Raw genomic sequence first — 20,088 nt, forward strand, 5'->3', positions numbered from 1 at the left:
GTGCAAGGCCCCTTTGCAATCTTTTCAATTCTTCCATGATTCGGTGGACGTAACCCATGACTGAAGCAAAAAGGGTATCACGAGGTATTTCCTCACATGCTAGGCACCTCATGGTGATGTAATGCCCAATCTCCTCAATTCTACTCTTGATTCTATCCCTTTCCATGAACAGTTGCTCTATTCGTTGATTTTTTGCTCCCAGTACTTGAGCGTTGTCAGCGAGTTGATCTTGGAACCTCTCCATTCGTTCTTCCATTCGGGCCATTAAATCATAGCAGCGCTTCCTATCTGTTTTGGCATCTCGGGCTTGTTTAAAGACCCGATCTTTGAGAGTGGAATTTGTTTCTCTTAATATTTCAATGCTCGCTTCATAATCCCTTCTCACTTGTCGTAAGTGCTTTGCTCGCGCTGTTGTACCTTTTGCCCATATGGCCCGAATTCTTGCTATACATGCCTCTGATCTTGCCAAACCCTCTCGGCTTTCAATGACTTGGTTTCTCAACCCAGTTATCAGACCTTTGTCGGACCGGCTCCTTTGTTGGTTGTCGGCATCCATTTTGACTCGTTGGATTTAGGCTTTCAAGGCCTTATTTGCTTGAGTCAATCTGTTCTTTTTTCCTGTGTCAACATCGACTTGCACGCTATTTTCATATTTCATATCCTCAATTTGCTGTTTCAGCTTGCCAATTTCAACCTGATAGCCTTCTTCTCTTGCCAGCCAGCCCCATTGTTCTTGCGAGTCATTCATGAATTGCTGGACATGGGCTCTTTTAGCAGGCCTTTGACGAATCCAGAACGTTTTCCCAAACCATGCATCATACTTCGGGTCCACCTCGCCTTTGGCTAAATCTCGCACCATAGTTTTGGGCTCAAAGAATCTGCATTCATGCCACAATTTGCGAATTGTATCTTCCGGGACTGTGGCATTCGGTCTTAGCTAGATGGTATGCTTGCTTAAATCTTCATCATGAGGGATAATCTGGAACCTTCCCAATTGATGCAATACCCGATGGGGAGCGTATGGTTGGATACTACGGACACCCATCAGAAGAACATAACATTCTTTGGCCGACATGTATATTGCTTCAGTAGCGGGCAACCACCCAAACGCCCATTCAATTTGGTCCGCTGTTAGTGATCTCAATCGTATAAACCAATCTCCAGTACCCTCGGGGAACGCAACACCTGTTACCCGCTTCTCAAACTTTTCAACGCAGTCTAAACCAGTCAGCCCGAAGTTCATATACCCCACTCGATGGCAGAGATGTTCCTGTATCCACAACTGAAGTAATAGATTGCAACCTTGGAAAAAACTTCCTCCCTCCTGACACACAGTCAATGCTCGGTATATTTCTGATAAGATCAGGGGAACTATAGTGCTGTCAGCCCTTTTCATTGCGACATTAACCATCCCCACGAGACCTATCTCTATTTTCTTGTCGTCTCGTGGGCAAACCATGATTCCCAAGAATGCCGTTATGAATGCCAAGGTTCGTCTTGCTTCCCATTTACCTCTGTTTCCGGCGTGAGTCAGTCCCAAATTTGGCTCGTCAAAACCCCGTGGATTACCATAACGCTGATATAAGAACTGAAGAGCGCATCATCCTTTTGATAAATCATTATTTTGCATAGTCCGGCTGATATTTAACAAGTCCAGAAATCGGTGTGGCGATACCGGCCTTGGTGACAACAGATACTGACTTCTCAGATTCCCATTCATACCCGCATAACCTGCTACTTCCTCCAGTGTGGGTGTAAGCTCAAAATCCGCAAAGCGAAATACATTCCGGGTCGGGTCCCAAAATGGTATCAAAGCCTCAATGACATCCGTCCTTGCCTTGACATTTAGTAGACTGATGAGACCCCCCAAGACTCTGACCAATATTTCTTTGCTGCTTTTTCCCAAATCATCCCACCATATATGGAGCTGGAGAGGGACCTCGCTAAAGACGGTGAAGGGTTTGTTTTCACTTGTGCTCATCCTGCACATTTATTAAGGCGATTTAAACAAAAGCAAAAAATTATTTGACTCAAAAATGATTTGACTATATTTTCAGAAAGAAAGATTCGATTTTCCGAACACGGCCTTTCAACACTTCGGGGATGAAGCCTGTGAGGGTCAACCGATCAATACTCTAAAGGATGATCAAAAGTGGCCGTTTATGCAAAGTCAGTCTTCCGGCGTCCCTTTCGGGAACATTTGGCTATTTTTGACAAAAACAGCACCGCCCGACTTATAATAAAATTTTTGATATTTTCTGGGTATTTTTGCAAAAAGGGGAAGTTGGACCCGATGAGGGTTGCCTACGTATCTCACATCCGGTGAGAATCAAACCGACGTAGTTCGGGCAAATAAAATAGACTATTTTTTTTCCTAAATAAACTATTTTGAAAACAAGACAAACTAAAAATAAAGACTTTTTTTTGCTTTTTGAATAAAACAAACTATTTAAAATAAAAACTTTTTTTTCATTTTCTAAAAAAATTTGGCAGAATTTCGACACTATTCGGGCATTGGTATTTTCAAAACTAGTGATTAACTCTCTTAACCCTCTACACTGCTATTTCTCTTCTTTTTTTTTCATTTTTCCCAATATTTAAAAGTCGGTCCACATGCGAGTCCGAAGCATATAAATGCACATGTAGCAAGTAAGATGCATCATGATGGTCTTTTTATTTCAGGTACACCTGTCCTAGACAGACCCAACCCCTGTGTTGAGTCTCCAAAGTCAAATGCACATGATGCAAACAAACGTTCCTATTAGGGATCTGGCATGTGGATCCAGCATACTAGGTTTTAGGCCTTAGTGGGTAGTTAATCATTCTCAAATTGGTCCTTTTAAAACAAAAAGTAATCTTCCACTAATAGTTGTCTATTAACTTATTCAATCTCACTTAGAATGTCTCTCTTTTAACTAATCCATTAGTGTATTACTCATTACTTAGTGGCCCCGTAATCCCATTATTATTAAACTAAAGCATTAGTTTAAAGGTATATCAGGAACCTACTAGACAGACTACCCAGTTAAACTCATTTTCAAACCTTTGAATTCCCAAGTTACCCCGTGAAAACCCCTGTGATTTACCCTAGAATCCCCTACCATACTGCCTCACCCTTGTAACCCATCAACTATGACCAATTGGTAGGACAAGAAACCTAATCACTGATTAACCTAAACCCATTCTTAATTAATCACTGAAACATAATGAACTGTATCTAGACCAAGAGCACATCAGCTATAACCAATGCTCTTAGGGTGGAGGGAAACCCCAACAACATAATAAACTAAGGCTCAAAGGTGAACTCAAGTTCAATTCATATCAGACCCCAAACATTGTTATTTAACTCAGTAAACTCAAACAACAATTAAATTCAAACTAGATCAAAATAGTATTGCAACAAGATGAAGGACACGGTGATTCAGGGAATAAACTAAACATAATTCCATGTTAAACCTAAATACGAACAAGGAACACTGTAAATATATTGAATGAAAACACTGAATTCATATACAAAGTGATGGGCAATCACAGATGACATACTTTGAACTAACAGTAATAGCGAGCAATTACGGGAATAGCTACAGTTTTATACAAAACTTACTAATACTGAGATGATTCGAATCATTCAGGAAAACAAAGAAGAAACAAAATACAGAGTAAGCACAAAACATTTGAATTTAAACAAAAAATAAGATTGGAGTAGAGGGTGAATTTACTGAACAAAAACTAATAGAAAAAGAAGATAAAATGAAAACCTACCAATTAAACGGGGCCTGGGTTCGAACCTCTGATGCCTTTTGGACTTGGGGCCAAGACGGACCCTAGTCGAGTGTTCCTGAACGAGAACACATTCAACTAAGGTCTGTTTTGACCTCAGTCTCTGAACTAGCTTCAGATCATCATTCTGAAACTTTTAATTCGAGACTTTTCGGGGTGATTCGACGCAAACTAAGGGTGGTTTGGGAACGAGGGAGGTCAGGGGGTGGCAGGGTGTGAATTCGGGGCGGATTGGGGTAGGTCTAAGTTTTGCTCAAATCTTCAAATGAATATTTGAGAAGTTTGAGGATGATTCAAAGCAAACAGGTACTGGATTTGAGTTGGGGGTGGTTAGATGTTCTAGGGGTGTTAATTTGGGGTTAGTTAGACGAACTAGGGTACTAGACTGATTCTTCGATCTGATATTCAAAGCAGACGGTGATTATTCGAGGACAATGGAGGGTGGATTTGGAAAGAGGAGGGTGTGGTGGTTCAGGGGTGTGAAGATGGGGGTCATTGGACCACCGGAACCGCCGTGAGGCGATCTCCGGTGGGAGGAGCACGGTGGGGGAAGGCGGAGGATTCATCTGGACTCTGAGCTTGAGAGAGATGATGCACAACGAAAAAAGGGGGGGTTTGGTTTGAGGGCGTGGGGTGCGTTATTAGGTTTATATAGTAGGTGGGATTTTCAATCCTGGCCGTTGGATACAATAAGATCGATGGCCTGGATTAATTCCCCTGAGAGGAACGACGTCATTTGGTTAAGTGGGGGACTGGGTCGATCCGGGAAGTGGGTCGGGTTATGGCGAATGGGTCATGGCCGTTGGATCAAATGAAATGGACGGTTGAGATTGATTAACAGGAAACGACGTCGTTTTTGGATAAATCTAGAGATGGACTGGACCATTCGATCGAGTGAGATCAACGGCCCAGATTCTTCATACCCGAACGGCGTCGTTCCACCCGTCTTCAAGACTGGTTGGATTGGACCGGGTAAAAGGGTATTTGGACTGGGCCTGAACTTTTTTTTAAAATTGGCCCACTCCGGTTTTCTTCTCTTGTTTCTTCTTTTTCTTCTATTTTCTTTTTAATTCCTAATTACCAAAAATTTGTCAAATAAATTATAAAGCCAAAATTAACTCAAAAATACTAATTAATCCTTAATAACAATTATCACACAAGATTAAATACAAAGATAATCACACACTTTGACATTAAACACTTAAAATGCGAAGTACGTTATTTTTCGATTTTTTATTTTTTGTAAAACGAATATTATTTAATCAATTCCTAATTGTGAAATTGAACCCTAACTACACATGCAACACATATTTTATATTTTTTCTTAATTAAAGTAAAAACAAACATGCATAGGCAATTACAAATAAATCACAAACAACACAAAACAACTTAAATATAATTCAGCCTCCATTCTCCAGACGGGCTCCTGACTTCATCAGGAACTTTGAAAATAAATCAGCCTCCATTCTCCAGGCGGGCTCCTAACTCCAACAACAACTTTGAAAGTAAATCAGCCTCCATTCTCCAGGCGGGCTCCTGACTCCAACAACAACTTTAAAATACTTCAGCCTCCATTCTCCAGGCGGGCTCCGGACTTCATCGGCAACTTTGAAAATAAATCAGCTTCCATTCTCCAAGCGGGCTCCTGACTCCAACAACAACTCAAAAATAATTCAGCCTCCATTCTCCAGGCGGGTTCCTGACTTCATCAGCAACTTTGAAAATAAATCAACCTCCATTCTCCAGGCGGGCTCCTGACTCTAACAACAACTCAAAAATAATTCAGCCTCCATTCTCCAGGCGGGCTCCTGACTTCATCAGCAACTTTGAAAATAAATCAGCCTCCATTCTTTAGGCGGGCTCCTGACTCCAAGAGCAATTTTGAAAGTAAATCAGCCTCCATTCTCCAGGAGGGCTCCCGACTCCAACAACAACTTAAAAATAATTCAGCCTCCATTCTCCAGGCGGGCTCCTGACTTCATTAGCAACTTTGAAAATAAATCAGCCTCCATTCTCCAGGCGGGCTCCTGACTCCAACAGCAACTCAAAAATAATTCAGCCTCCATTCTCTAGGCGGGCTCCTGACTCCAACAACAACTTAAAAATAATTCAGTCTCCATTCTCCAGGCGGGCTCCTGACTTCATCAGCAACTTTGAAAATAAATCAGCCTCCATTCTCCAGGCGGGCTCCTAACTCCAACAGTAACTTTGAAAGTAAATCAGCCTCCATTCTCCAGGCGGGCTCCTGACTCCAACAGCAACTCAAAAATAATTCAGCCTCCATTCTCTAGGCGGGCTCCTGACTCCAACAACAACTTAAAAATAATTCAGCCTCCATTCTCCAGGCGGGCTCCTGACTTCATCAGTAACTTTGAAAATAAATCAGCCTCCATTCTCTAGGCGGGCTCATGACTCCAACAACAATTTTGAAAGTAAATCAGCCTCCATTCTCCAGGCGGGCTCCTGACTCTAACAACAACTTAAAAATAATTCAGCCTCTATTCTCCAGGCGGGCTCCTGACTTCATCAGCAACTTTGAAAATAAACCAGCCTCCATTCTCCAAGCGGGCTCCTGACTCCAACAACAACTCAAAAATAATTCAGCCTCCATTCTCCAGGCGGGCTCCTGACTTTATCAGCAACTTTGAAAATAAATCAGCCTCCATTCTCCAGGCGGGCTCCTGACTCCAATAGCAATTTTGAAAGTAAATCAGCCTTCATTCTCCAGGCGGGCTCCTAACCCCAACAACAACTTAAAAATAATTCAGCCTCCATTCTCCAGGCGGGCTCCTGACTCCAACTTAAAATTAAACAACCTCCATTCTCCAGGCGGGCTCCTGACTTCATCAACTTCAAATATAACAACCTCCGTTCTAACAGGCGGGCTCCTGACTACTTCAACCAACCTCCATTCTACAGGCGGGCTCCTGACTTCAAACACGACTTAAAAATATAACACCTCCATTCTCCAGGCGGGCTCCTGACTTTTTCAGCAATTACTTCCCTCAAACTGGTGTTTTCTCTTCTCTGAAACCTGTCGGGGATAACACTGCTGGGGAATTATCTTCCTTCTTTAAGACTAGTTATTTTCTTCCTTTTATCAATGGTGGGGATGATACTGATTCAAAGACCACTACCCTTAAAACTTGGGTTATCTTGCTTCTTCCAAGATTGCTTTCTTTAAAACTTGTATTGCCTTCTCCCGTAAACTGCTGGGGATTCCACTTCCTTCAAAACTTGTGTTATCTTCCATCTTCCCCAAGTGGGTATCTGATTTCAAGAAAATTTTTGCAATGAGAGAAAATTTTCTACCCCAATTTGATAATCTTCTTTGTAGCCATGTCTTCTCGCTGTCAATAATATTTCCTTTCCCTGCTTCCAATCAAAGAAAAATTTATTAGTTTAAAACGTGGTGAGTGGTCGTGCCACTCCTGTTGGGGATGGTTTTTCCCTTTTTCCTTTCCCTGCTTTGCGTTTTATTACAAAACTTGCTGGGGATGATATTATTTGCTGGGGATGATATTCCTGCTGGGGATGATTTTTCTTTTCTCTTCCTTCCCCGCTCTGTATTGTCCGACCATCGCGGAACTTGGTCGATAATCTGTCGGAGTTGTTCCTGCATCTCGCAAATCTGCTGGGGATCCTCTTGGAATTTGATCCATAACTTTTCAACTGTTGTTTTTTCTGTTTTTCTCCAACTTCCCCTGGAAATTTGGTCCTCTTGGAATCTAGACCCACTCATCATTTGGTCTTGCGACAAACTTTTTTTCGCTTTGTCGCCTTATCTTTGGTCTGTCCTATTCGCATTTTCCTTTGCACCGTTTTGGAAACTGGTAGTAAGCTCTGAAAAATCTTTCTCAAAACAAACTGCTGGAGGAAAAATTTTTAAAACAAAAGAAATGAAAAGTGATGATTTCAAAAGATGGAAAACTTGAATCAGCCTGAGTGTATCTGAGGCCCGTGAGACCACTTTCTTTTTCTTTCCATTTTTGGCTTTTGTACTTCTCCTCTTATTCCTATTTTCCACTCTTTTCTTTCCTTTCTTTCCTTGCTTTTTTTTCCGTTTTTTCTTTTGGTTTTTCTTTGGCTCTCTTTTTCACATCCCTCTCTTATTTGAGTTATTTACAAAAATGTGACCGGATCCGATGAGGATTGCCTACGTATCACGATGTCGCGTGAATCAGATCATTACGTAGTTCAAGAAAAACAAATGCGAAAAATAAAGAAACAATTTTTGGGAATTTTCAAATTTTCATTAATAAAACTCCTAAACTTTCTATTACAAAAGACTTCCAACTACTCATTTTCTTGGAATTTTTAAAAACTACCAACAGACTCAAAATAATTTCCAAAATACAGACTCAATAAATGAAAAATCATGAATACATCAATGCTTCAACTCCTGGGGCCCGTGGGACATCATTCGGTCTCACGGGCCTACGTGCGAGATACCCTTGAAGCCGCTCCTAATCACTCATTATCTGGCGGACAAATGTCATTACAGCAGCGAAGAAAGTGGCCTGAGTCATATCCTCACATGCGTGGCATTTCATGACGATATAGTAGGCAATGGCTCTAACCCTCTCTCGGACAATACCCTTTTCCTGAAGTAAACGTCCGATTTGCTGATTCCGAGCTTCCAACACTTAAGTGTCATGATGATTTTGATTCCGCAATTGTTGCATATCTTCGTCCATTTGGGCCATCAGAGCATAACAATGTTCCCTATCAGCTTTAAAATTCCTGGCCTGTTTGTCCGCCTCATTTTCAAGGTTGGTTAGCTTTCTCTTTAAATTGGCGATTGTCCCCTCATATTTTCTTTTCATTTGTCGCACAAACTCTGCCCGCCCTTCTGCATTCTCTGCCAATGGTGCTCGGACTTTTGCTAGACTAGCCTCAGATTTTTCTAGGTCATCTTGACACTCAAGTACTTTCTTTCTCATACTTCTTATAAGCATTTCATCTGCCCGGCTTCTTTCCAGGTTTCTAGCAACTATTCTCATTTTATGGATTTGAGCTTTGAGAGCTTCGTTTTCCTGAGTTAGCTTTTTCTTTTCCCCTTCATCTGCGGCAGCTTGGATACTGTGGCCAAATTTGAGGTCCCTGATTTGTCCCTCTAATTTACTTATCTTGGCCCTATAGCTTTCTTCTTTTGCCAACCATCCCTGCTGTTCCTGTGAGTAGTTAGTGAATTGTTGGACATGGGGTCTCTTAGCAGGTCTCTCGTGCTCTCGAGGAATTTGAAACCTTTTGCCAAACCAAACCATATAATTGGGGTCCACCTCACCTCTAGCTAGATCCCGCACCATAGTCTTGGGTTCGAGAAATTTGCACTCATTCCAAACTTGGCGAACTCTTCCTTTTGGAAATACAGCCTTTGGGCCCAATTCGACGACATGTACACTCAAATCTTCGTCATGGGGGACGGTTTGAAATCTTCCCAGTTGGCGCAAAACCCTGTGAGGAGTATATGGCTGGATACTCCGGATGCCCATTAGGAGAAAGTAGCACACTTTAGCTGACATGTATACGACTTCGGTGGCAGGGAGCCATCCGAACGTCCACTCAATTTTATCCGAAGTTAAAGAACTCAAGTGTGCAAACCAAGCTTCGGTACCCTCTGGAAATTCAACCCCCACCACTCGGCTTTCAAATTCTTTGATGCAATCCAAACTGGTCATGCCGTAGTTCATATACCCGACACGGTGGCAGAGATGTTCCAGTATCCACAATTGTAGTAGTAAGTTGCAGCCTTGGAAGAATTTTCCTCCTTCTCGACAGATGGTCAAATCTCGGTAAATCTCAGATAAGATCAGGGGAACCAAAGTGCCATTAGCTTTCTTGATTGCGACATCAACCATTCCCACGAGGCCCAATTCTATGTTGTCGTCTTTTCGCGGACATATTATAACACCCAAGAATGATACTATAAAAACCAAACCCCGCCTTGCCTCCCATTTATCTTTATTTCTGGCATGGGTCAGACCAGTATTCGGTGCTTCGAAACCTTGGGGATTGCCATAACGTTGGTACGCAAAACCCTTCAGATAAATTCCCATCCTGAATATCCCGGCTAATACTCAACATATCCAGAAACTTTTGAGGAGATACTGGTCTCGGTGACACCGGGTACTGACTTCTAAAGTTTCCGCTAAGGCCGGCGTAACCCGCAATTTTCTCTAGCGTGAGTGTGAGCTCAAAATCAGAAAAGCGAAACACATTGCGAGTAGGATCCCAAAAAGGTATCAAGGCTTCAATCACGTCCAATCTTGGCTTGATGTTCAAAAGTCCGACAAGACCACCCAAAACTTTTATCACAGTTCCTCGGCTACCTTTTCCTAGGTCATTCCACCACATGTGGAGCTGTAAGGGGATCTCTTCAAGAGCTGCGAAGGGTTCGTTTTCATCTGTGCTCATCCTGCACATTTATTAGGGTGATTTAATTTAAAATGTTATGACTCATTTTGACTCAAGAAAAGGTTATCACTATTTTTTTTTTAATTTTCATAAAAAATCCGGCTTTGCAAATACGGCCTTTCAACACTTCGGGGAAGAAGATTTTAACGTTGTGTTTGCTAAACGGCCGAAACCTTAAAAAAACTACTAAAGGTGGTTGTTCTTGCAAAAATGACCTTCCGGCGCCCTTTTGGGGACATTCAACTATTTTAGACAAGAATGACATCACCTTACTTATTTATAATCAAAACAAATTTTTTTTGGTCTTTTTGGGCTGTTTTTTTTTGGGAATATTTTAATTTCCGCAAGAAAGACTTATAAAGAAGAAAGAAAATATTTTTGATTTCAATTTTTTTTAGACTTTTATTGTTTTTTTTTGGAATTTCAATAGAAAAAACTTCTAAAGAAGAAAGAAAAATATTTTTGGAATTTTATTTTGAATTTATGAAAGAAATTAAAAGAAAATATTTTTGTATATATATATATATATATATATATATATATATATATATATTTAAAAAACAATTAGGGTCTAAAGAAGCAGTAAAAGAAAATATTTTTATATATATTGCTTTTAAATAAACAATTAGTTTTTAAAGAAGCAAGTAATGAAAAATATTTTTTTTTTGGATTTTTGAAAAAAAAAGACTTTTCTAGAGAGGAGGTAAAGGAAAATATTTTTGGATTTTTTATATTTTTGAAAATTATGGGCCGGAACCGATGAGGTTTGCCTACGTATCTCACATCCGGTGAGAATCAGATCCGCGTAGTTCGCCAGTTTTGACAGAACAGGGGAAACATGGCAGTTGAAAACTTTGGCTCATTTGGAGATGACTTCTTTTTTTTTCGGAATTTCGGCAGAGTTTCAGAATTTTCTAAATACCTACCTCTCACTCTTATATTATTATTATTTTTTTTTAATTTTTTTGATTTTTTTTTAATTTTGATTGATTTTTTTTTTGATTTTTTTTTTGATTTTCTTCATCTGTTCTAGAAGCCGGTCAACATGCAAGCCGACACAAACAGATGCGGAAGTAGCACGTAAGATGCATCAGGATGGTCTTTATCATTTGGGTACACCTGTCCTAGACAGACCCAACCCATGTGTTGAGTCTCCAAGGTCAAATGTACGTGATGCAAACAAACGTTCCTACTAGGGATCCGGCATGAGGCTTGTTATACTAGGTTTAAAAACCTGGTTTTATTGTTCTAGCCCTGGCTTACCCGAGCGGACAGCTCGAGTCGAGGGTGGGAAGCGTACCGGGAATACAGAAGCTTCACCGGCTTTGCAACTTGTCCGAACCTCGTTCTAAAATTGGGATAAGACTCTAACAGAAAAGAAGTCACACGAAGTGCACACTTCCCAGATGATTTAGAAGACTCAGAGAGAGGAGGGTTTCGTAGCAATTTATATACAGTCCAAACAATATCAAAGCGGTAAAAGCGGCATTTAGCACATTAGGCTCAACATGTAAAAATCAAATAAAATAAGCCAACTATAATGGTTATTCTAAACTCGAATTCTTGAACCCTGAACCAGAGATTCTGGGTTCGTTCCCCAGCGGAGTCGCCAGAGCTGTCACACCTCCTTTTTCACCTACACCCCGGAAAAAGGTATATGTAAAGGGAGTTTTTCTAATTAAAGGACAATCGAAAAGAGATTTATTTTAAGAAATTCAGAGTCGCCACTTGGGAGATTTATGGTGTCCCAAGTCACCGATTGAATCCCGAATCGAGGAAAATATGACTTTGTTTAACAGTCCGCGAACCAGAAATCCGAGTAAGAAATTCTGTTAACCCGGGAGAAGGTGTTAGGCATTCCCGGATTCCGTGGTTCTAGCACAGTCGCTCAACTGTCATATTCAGCTTATTTATCTGATTTTAATACATGTTGAACCTATGTGCCAAATTTAGCTTTCAACCGCTTTTATTCAATTATTTTTAGAGAAAGTTGAACGTCGTTTAAAACGTGTCTTTGGATTGCGTCACATGAAATGCACCCGCAATGCTGAACACATTTTATTCAACGTTTTTGGGATTTGATTTGGGTCACATGAAATGCACACCCGAGTTTAAGAAGGTAAATTATTAAAAGCGCACCTAAAGTGACTAATGCGTTATTATCTTTGGGGAGGGCGGTGAAATTTGCTAAACGACCCATCTCGAATTCTAAGTATTTTATTATAGACATTTAAAAGGACCCTGCAATTTATGCATGTTGTTTAGCAGGGCTCGCCTCATTTATTATTTAAAGGCCAACCTAAAGCAAACTACAATTTTCTACTTAGTTTGTCTCTAATAATAAAAGAAAAAACCCTAATTAATTAGTATTGTTCAAGAACTAATATACTTACGTCCTTTACTTTTATTCAAAATTTCAGTAATTCTCTTGGGCTTCAAGCTCAGCCCAGTAAGAATAAGACACAGTCAAAACTCAAGTTGGGCTTCGGACAGACTTCATTCAGGCCCAACCTTGACATTCAGGCTTATTGACTTGCAAATGATGGAGCTATTTCACATTTATTCAAATCAACACTTGACATACTCATATGCTTATCTCAATAAAATTCAAAACAGCTAGACGTCTAAACCGACTGGATTGGATTTATATTCTAAAATTCAGATTTTTCTTATTTATTTACCTACTAGTGAACTTCTAGATATTACTAAAGGCAAAACAAACTGGGAAACGTGAATTGAATTTTAACAAAAATAGTCATGAATATAAACCTCAGATGAGCAGGCTAAGCAACTTAATTACGAGATTTTACTTACACTAACACGAACAGGTTAATAGCCTAACTTCACACTTTATTCACATCTAATCATCATACAGCTAAACTAAACTACTTAATGAAACGCAGATGTTGATATGAGTAACTAATCTACTGATCTTAGCTACTGCAATACAAAGTTGTTTGAGACGTCTCTTCAGCTTGAAATTAAAATTAATGTGGATATCATACGCTGATCTCAAAATCAATTGCAACACCCAAACTATTTCTGTTTTTTTTTGTTTTTTAAAACAAAACCGTTAAATTAAAGCAAGTTCTAAGCTATACTAAGGCTACAACTGGATAACCACAAATTAACAGTCCCAAACAGTCCAATTAGGTACAAATTACGCAGTCCGAGTTTCATGTGAATATAAATCCAATTAGACTACACTACACAGTTACATATCATTAATATCTACTTAACTACAGATGTATAGTCGTCCAAACATGCATCATCCAGTAAACAAATGTCTGAGTACTTTCATTTCATGTTCATCTCAAAGCTACATCAATTTGAGTTCAAGTGTGTACCTGGAAATGAAAGTCAAAAGGGGTGATATCAGAAGTAAAAACAACAGCAATCACCAGCAGCAAACAAAACAGTCCCAGTTTTAATCCAGCTATTAACCCCAGATAGTTCAATGAAACAGTATATGGAAGATGGTTTCAGCCAATTCGAAATTGAAAACCAAAAAATAGAAATCAATGAAACAGTAAATTCCAGTTTTTTTTCTTCAGTATTTTTAGAATGTTTTCTTGTCTCCCTCTCTCAGAATCTCTTCCAAGTTTTCTTACCTCTCTTCCCCTGTATATCCTGTGTATCCAGACTGTATATCGAATGTATACCGCTCTCTCCGCCCCCCTCTTTTTTTTTCTCTCCTAATTTCCTAGCCTTCTACCCGCTTTGAATGTTCTCCCTCTCTCAGAATCTCTTCCAAGTTTTCTTAGCTCTCTGCCTCTGTATATCCAGTGTATCTAGAGTGTATACCGCTCTCTCTGCCCCCCTCTTTTTTCTCTCCTCTAATCTGATTTTCAGCTCCCTTAAATGGGCATTCAATTAGTGCATTTTCCACTACCAATTCAACTTTTCATTTCTTTAATCATCCACTTAATTGTCCACTCAATTAGTGCTTTTAGTTAATTTGATAATGCAAATACTACCCTACCACTATTAGGAGCTTCTCAATTAGTAAATTGGCCCAACCAGATTTTCCTCTTCTTATTCTCAATGGGTTTGGCTGAGTTTTGGTTTTAGGCCTGGCTAAATTGGCCCAACCAGATTTTCCTCTTCTTATTCTCAATGGGTTTGGCTTAGTTTTGGTTTTGGGCCTGGCTAAATTGGCCCAACCAGATTTTCCTCTTCTTATTCTCTTTTCCTTTTAATTTTCTTTTCCTTTTTCTTTTCAACAATTAAAGCTAAAATCCTAATTAATTATAAAACACCAAATTAACTTAAAAATACTAATTAATTCTATCTAATAATTATCACAAATAATTAAATTCCAAATTAAAAGAAAATCACACAATTTGACTAAAATTACAAAAATATGTTATTATTTTTTTTTAAATTTTTATTTTTGTAAAACACCTAATTATTAATTAATTCCAAAAAATGAAAAATCAAATCTTAAATGCCAATGCTATATTTTTGTATTTTTAATGCATTAATAAAATTAAACATGCCCACAAATATATGCAAACAATCAGAAAAATCACGCAATAATTCCTAAAAATAACAAATAATTAAATAAAAGACCTAATTTTGGGAATTCTTTTGGAGTAATTTGTGTGAGACAAAAATCACATGCTCACAGCTAGCTCTCTGCCCCTGTATATCTAGTGTATCCAGAGTGTACATCGAGTGTATAACGCTCTCTCCGCCCCCTCTTTTTTCTCTCATCTAATCTGATTTTCAGCTCCCTTAAATGGGCATTCAATTAGTGCATTTTTCACTACCAATTCAACTTTTCATTTCTTTAATCATCCACTTAATTGTCCACTCAATTAGTGCTTTTAATTAATTTGATAATGCAAATACTACCCTACCACTATTAGGAGCTTCTCAATTAGTAAATTGGCCCAACCAGATTTTCCTCTTCTTATTCTCAATGGGTTTGGCTGAGTTTTGGTTTTGGGCCTGGCTAAATTGGCCCAACCAGATTTTCCTCTTCTTATTCTCTTTTCCTTTTCAATTTTCTTTTCCTTTTTCTTTTCAACAATTAAAACTAAAATCCTAATTAATTATAAAACACCAAATTAACTTAAAAATACTAATTAATTCTAACTAATAATCCTAATTAATTATAAAACACCAAATTAACTTAAAAATACTAATTAATTCTATCTAATAATTATCACAAATAATTAAATGCCAAATTAAAAGAAAATCACACAATTTGACTAAAGTTACAAAAATATGTTATTATTTTTTTTTGAATTTTCATTTTTGTAAAATACCTAATTATTAATTAATTCCAAAAAATGTAAAATCAAATCTTAAATGCCAATGCTATATTTTTGTATTTTTAATGTATTAATAAAATTAAACATGCCCACAAATATATGCAAACAATCAGAAAAAATCACACAATAATTCCTAAAAATAACAAATAATTAAAGAAAAAACCTAATTTTGGGAATTCTTTTGGAGTAATTTGTGTGAGGCAAAAATCACGTGCTCACTCCTGGGGCCCGTGGGACATCATCCGGTCTCACGGGCCTACGTGCGAGATACCCTTGAAGCCGCTCCAAATCACTCATTATCTGGCGGACAAATGTCATTACAGCAGCGAAGAAAGTGGTCTGAGTCATATCCTCACATGTGTGACATTTCATGACGATATTGTAGGCAATGACTCTAACCCTCTCTCGGACAATACCCTTTTCCTGAAGTAAACGTCCGATTTGCTGATTCCGAGCTTCCAACACTTGAGTGTCATGATGATTTTGATTCCGCAATTGTTGCATATCTTCGTCCATTTGGGCCATCAGAGCATAACAATGTTCCCTATCGGCTTTAAAATTCCTGACCTGTTTGTCCGCCTCATTTTCAAGGGTGGTTAGCTTTCTCTTTAAATTGGCGATTGTCCCCTCATATTTTCTTTTCATTTGTCGCACAAACTCTGCCTGCCCTTCTACATTCTCTGCCAATTGTGCTCGGACTTTTGCTAGACTAACCTCAGATTTTTCTAGGTCATCTTGACACTCAATTTTTCATTCGTTCTGAAAAAAATGAAAATCAGCCTCCATTCTCCAGGCGGGCTCCTGACTCCAATAGCAACTCAAAAATAAGTTAAAACCTGAGTGTATTGTTCTAAACCTGGCTTACCCGAGCGGACAACTCGAGCCGAGAAGGAGGCAGCGTACCGGGAATACAGAAGCTTTACCGGCTTAGCAACTTTTCCGAACCTCGTTCTAAAAAAATGGAATTGACTCTAAACAGAAAAGAAGTCACACGAAGTGCACCATTCTTAATGATTTAGAAGACTCAGAGAGAAGATGGGTTTCGTAACAATTTATATACAATTCACAGAATAACAAAGCGGTAAAAGCAACATTTAACACATTAGATGAAAAAAATGTAATAAAATCAGATAATAAATAAAGCCAATATAACAATTATTCCAAGCTCAAATTTCTAGCCATGAACCAGTGGTTCTGGGTAAATATCCCCAGCAAAGTCGCCAGAGCTGTCACGCCTCCTTTTTCATGCACCCCGCAAAGAGAGTAAAGAGAGTTTTTCCAATTAAGGGACAATCGAAACGGGATTTATTATTTAAATCAGAGTCGCCACTTGGGAGATTTATGGTGTCCCAAGTCACCGGTTGAATCCCGAGTCGAGGAAAAGATTGACTATGTATTACAGTCCGCGACCACCAAAAATCCGAGTAAGGAATTCTGTTAACCCGGGAGAAGGTGTTAGGCATTTCCGAGTTCCATGGTTCTAGCACGGTCGCTCAACTGTCATATTCGGCTTATTTATCTGGTTTTAATATATGTTGAACCTATATGCAAATTTTAACTGTTTAACACTTTTATTATTATTATTTTTTTTACGAGACTTGCGACGTCGTAAAAATACATCTCGAACCACGTCACATCAATGCACCCGTGGTTATCGACACATTTCGACTCCGTCGAGATTTAGATTTGGGTCACACAAATGTGCACCCGGGTTTAAGAAAGTAAATTATTAAAAGCGCGCCTAAAGTGACTAGCGCGTTATTATCTTTGGGGAGGGCCGTGAAATTCACTAAACGACCCATCCCGAATTCTAAATGTTTTATTTAAAGGTTCATGCTAAAATGACTACGGTGTCCTAGTTTTATTATTAATTCTACTACCACTACTACATTTGGGGTTGTTCAAGTCACTACTAGAAACATGATTTTTGCCAAAGAGACGAAGCGACTGATTAAACCAATTGATTCAAGTTAGCCTTACTAGATCAATATTCAAAACACCCAAGATTTTGAAGCTATGATATTGAAATGTTATTAGCAAACAAATGTCAAAAGGATGTCTTTGAATTAACGCCTATATCCTAAATGACAACCAGTTTCTACCTATCACTACACATGAAAGATGTAAATCTCACATTTTTTGTCTCATGCTTCAAACTATTCTGACTTTTTCAATATTTAAACCACATGGATAAATCATCTTACATCAAGATTGTTGATTAGCACCAATATGCAGGCTAATTAGCATAAACATACACGTTCAACTTCAGTCCACTTTATACAGTCATATATAAATCAAATCTAAACTACACTAAACCATTGCGTCTACATTACTTAGGCATCAACATATAACAGTCTAACTATACAAAGCAACAGAAATCTACATAACAGTAGTATACAAAATGTTCTAACTACAATCAGTAAACAAAGGAAAAAGCTGAATCAAACTTCAGACTTCCATTTTTATATGTATTCATGCCACCACATATTTCAGCTTATAATAGCCAGTGTTACAGTCATGTACCTGGTATTGGAAACAAAAGAAGAGGAAGATGAGAAACAACAGATGCAGTAGCAACACAACAACAACAACAAACAACAACAGCCCAATAACAGATTAAAACCAGCAAAATCCCAGCAATAACCAATGGAACAGTAACGGGAAACCCACAACAAACTCATAAAAACTCGTTAACAATCCCAACAATACCAAACTGAACCAGAGAACTCCCAGAAACAAACAGAGAGCAGAAATCAACTCAGAAATGCAATGAAACAGTACTTTCTGATTCTCTATTCTTTAACTCTCAAAGAAGAACAATTTCAAGAAACTCTACTCTTTTAACTGATTTTCAGCAATCAAAGAAGACTAGACTTTCTTACTATCAATATTGAATTCTTAGTATTGAAATCTAGTCTGTTTTCACTCTCTAACTAACTGAACTTTTGTGTTAAAATCCAGTCACTTTCACTCTCAAACTCAACTGACCTCCTCAACATTAAAAGTCAGCCTATTTTATATATTTCTAATTCTGAATTTCCGATCTCCAAAAAAATTCCCCCTCAATCAGTCCAAATGCCTTCTCTTTTCCTCCCTTCTTTTTTTTCTGCCTTTCTGTCCTAAGTCCCTCCACTTATATCCCCAAAAAAAACTGACCTTGCCAGCTCTCAAAAGCACTTAGGTAGAATTTTTTAACTAATTTTGCCCATGATCTTCTTTTAGTGCCCCACTAGAGTATGTTTTTCCCATTACCCCTTGTCTTTTCTTGATTTTTTAGGCCTTAGTGGGTAGTTAATCATTCTTAAATTGGTCCTTTTAAAACAAAAATTAATCTTCCACTAATAGTTGTCTATTAACTTATTCAATCCCACTTAGAATGTCTCTCTTTTGACTAATCCATTAGTGTATTACTCATTACTTAGTGGCCCCTTAATCCCATTATTATTAAACTAAAGCATTAGTTTAAAGGTACATCAGGACCCTACTGGATAGACTACCCAGTTAAACTCATTTTCAAACCTTTGAATTCCTAAGTTACCCCCTGAAAACCCCTGTGATTTACCCTAGAATCCCTTACTGTCCTGCCTCACCCCTGTAACCCATCAACTATGACCAATTGGTAGGACAAGAAACCTAATCACTGATTAACCTAAACCCATTCTTAATTAATCACTAAAACATAATGAACTGTATCTAGACCAAGAATACATCAGCTATAACCAATGCTCTTGGGGGGGGGGGAACCCAACAACTGAATAAACTAAGGCTCAAAGGTGAACTCAAGTTCAATTCATATCAGACCCCAAACATTGTTATTTAACTCAGTAAACTCAAACAACAATTGAATTCAAACCAGATCAAAATAGCATTGCAACAAGATGAAGGACACGGTGATTCAGGGAATAAACTAAACATAATTCCATGTTAAACCTAAATACGAACAAGGAACACTGTAAATACATTGAATGAAAACACTGAATTCATATACAAAGTGATGGACAATCACAGATGACATACTTTGAACTAACAGTAATAGCGAGTAATTACGGGAATAGCTACAGTTTTATACAAAACTTACTAATACTGAGATGATTCGAATCATTCAGGAAAACAAAGAAGAAACAAAATACAGAGTAAGAACAAAACATTTGAATTTAAACAAAAAATAAGATTGGAGTAGAGGGTGAATTTACTGAACAAAAACTAATAGAAAAAGAAGATAAAACGAAAACCTACCAATTAAATGGGGCCTGGGTTCGAACCTCCGATGCCTTTTGGACTTGGGGCCAAGATGGACCCTAGTCGAGTGTTCCTGAACGAGAACACATTCAACTAAGGTCCGTTTTGACCTCAGTCTCTGAACTAGCTTCAGATCATCATTCTGAAACTTTTAATTCAAGACTTTCCGGGGTGATTCGACGCAAACTAAGGATGGTTTGGGAACGAGGGAGGTCAGGGGGTGGCAGGGTGTGAGTTCGGGGCGGATTGGGGTAGGTCCAAGTTTTGCTCGAATCTTCAAATGAAGATTTGAGAAGTTTGAGGATGATTCGAAGCAAACGGGTACTGGATTTGGGTTGGGGGTGGTTAGATGTTCTAGGGGTGTTAATTTGGG

The sequence above is a fragment of the Nicotiana sylvestris genome, chromosome 5 (assembly GCF_000393655.2).
Source record: "Nicotiana sylvestris chromosome 5, ASM39365v2, whole genome shotgun sequence".
Taxonomy (NCBI): Eukaryota; Viridiplantae; Streptophyta; class Magnoliopsida; order Solanales; family Solanaceae; genus Nicotiana; species Nicotiana sylvestris.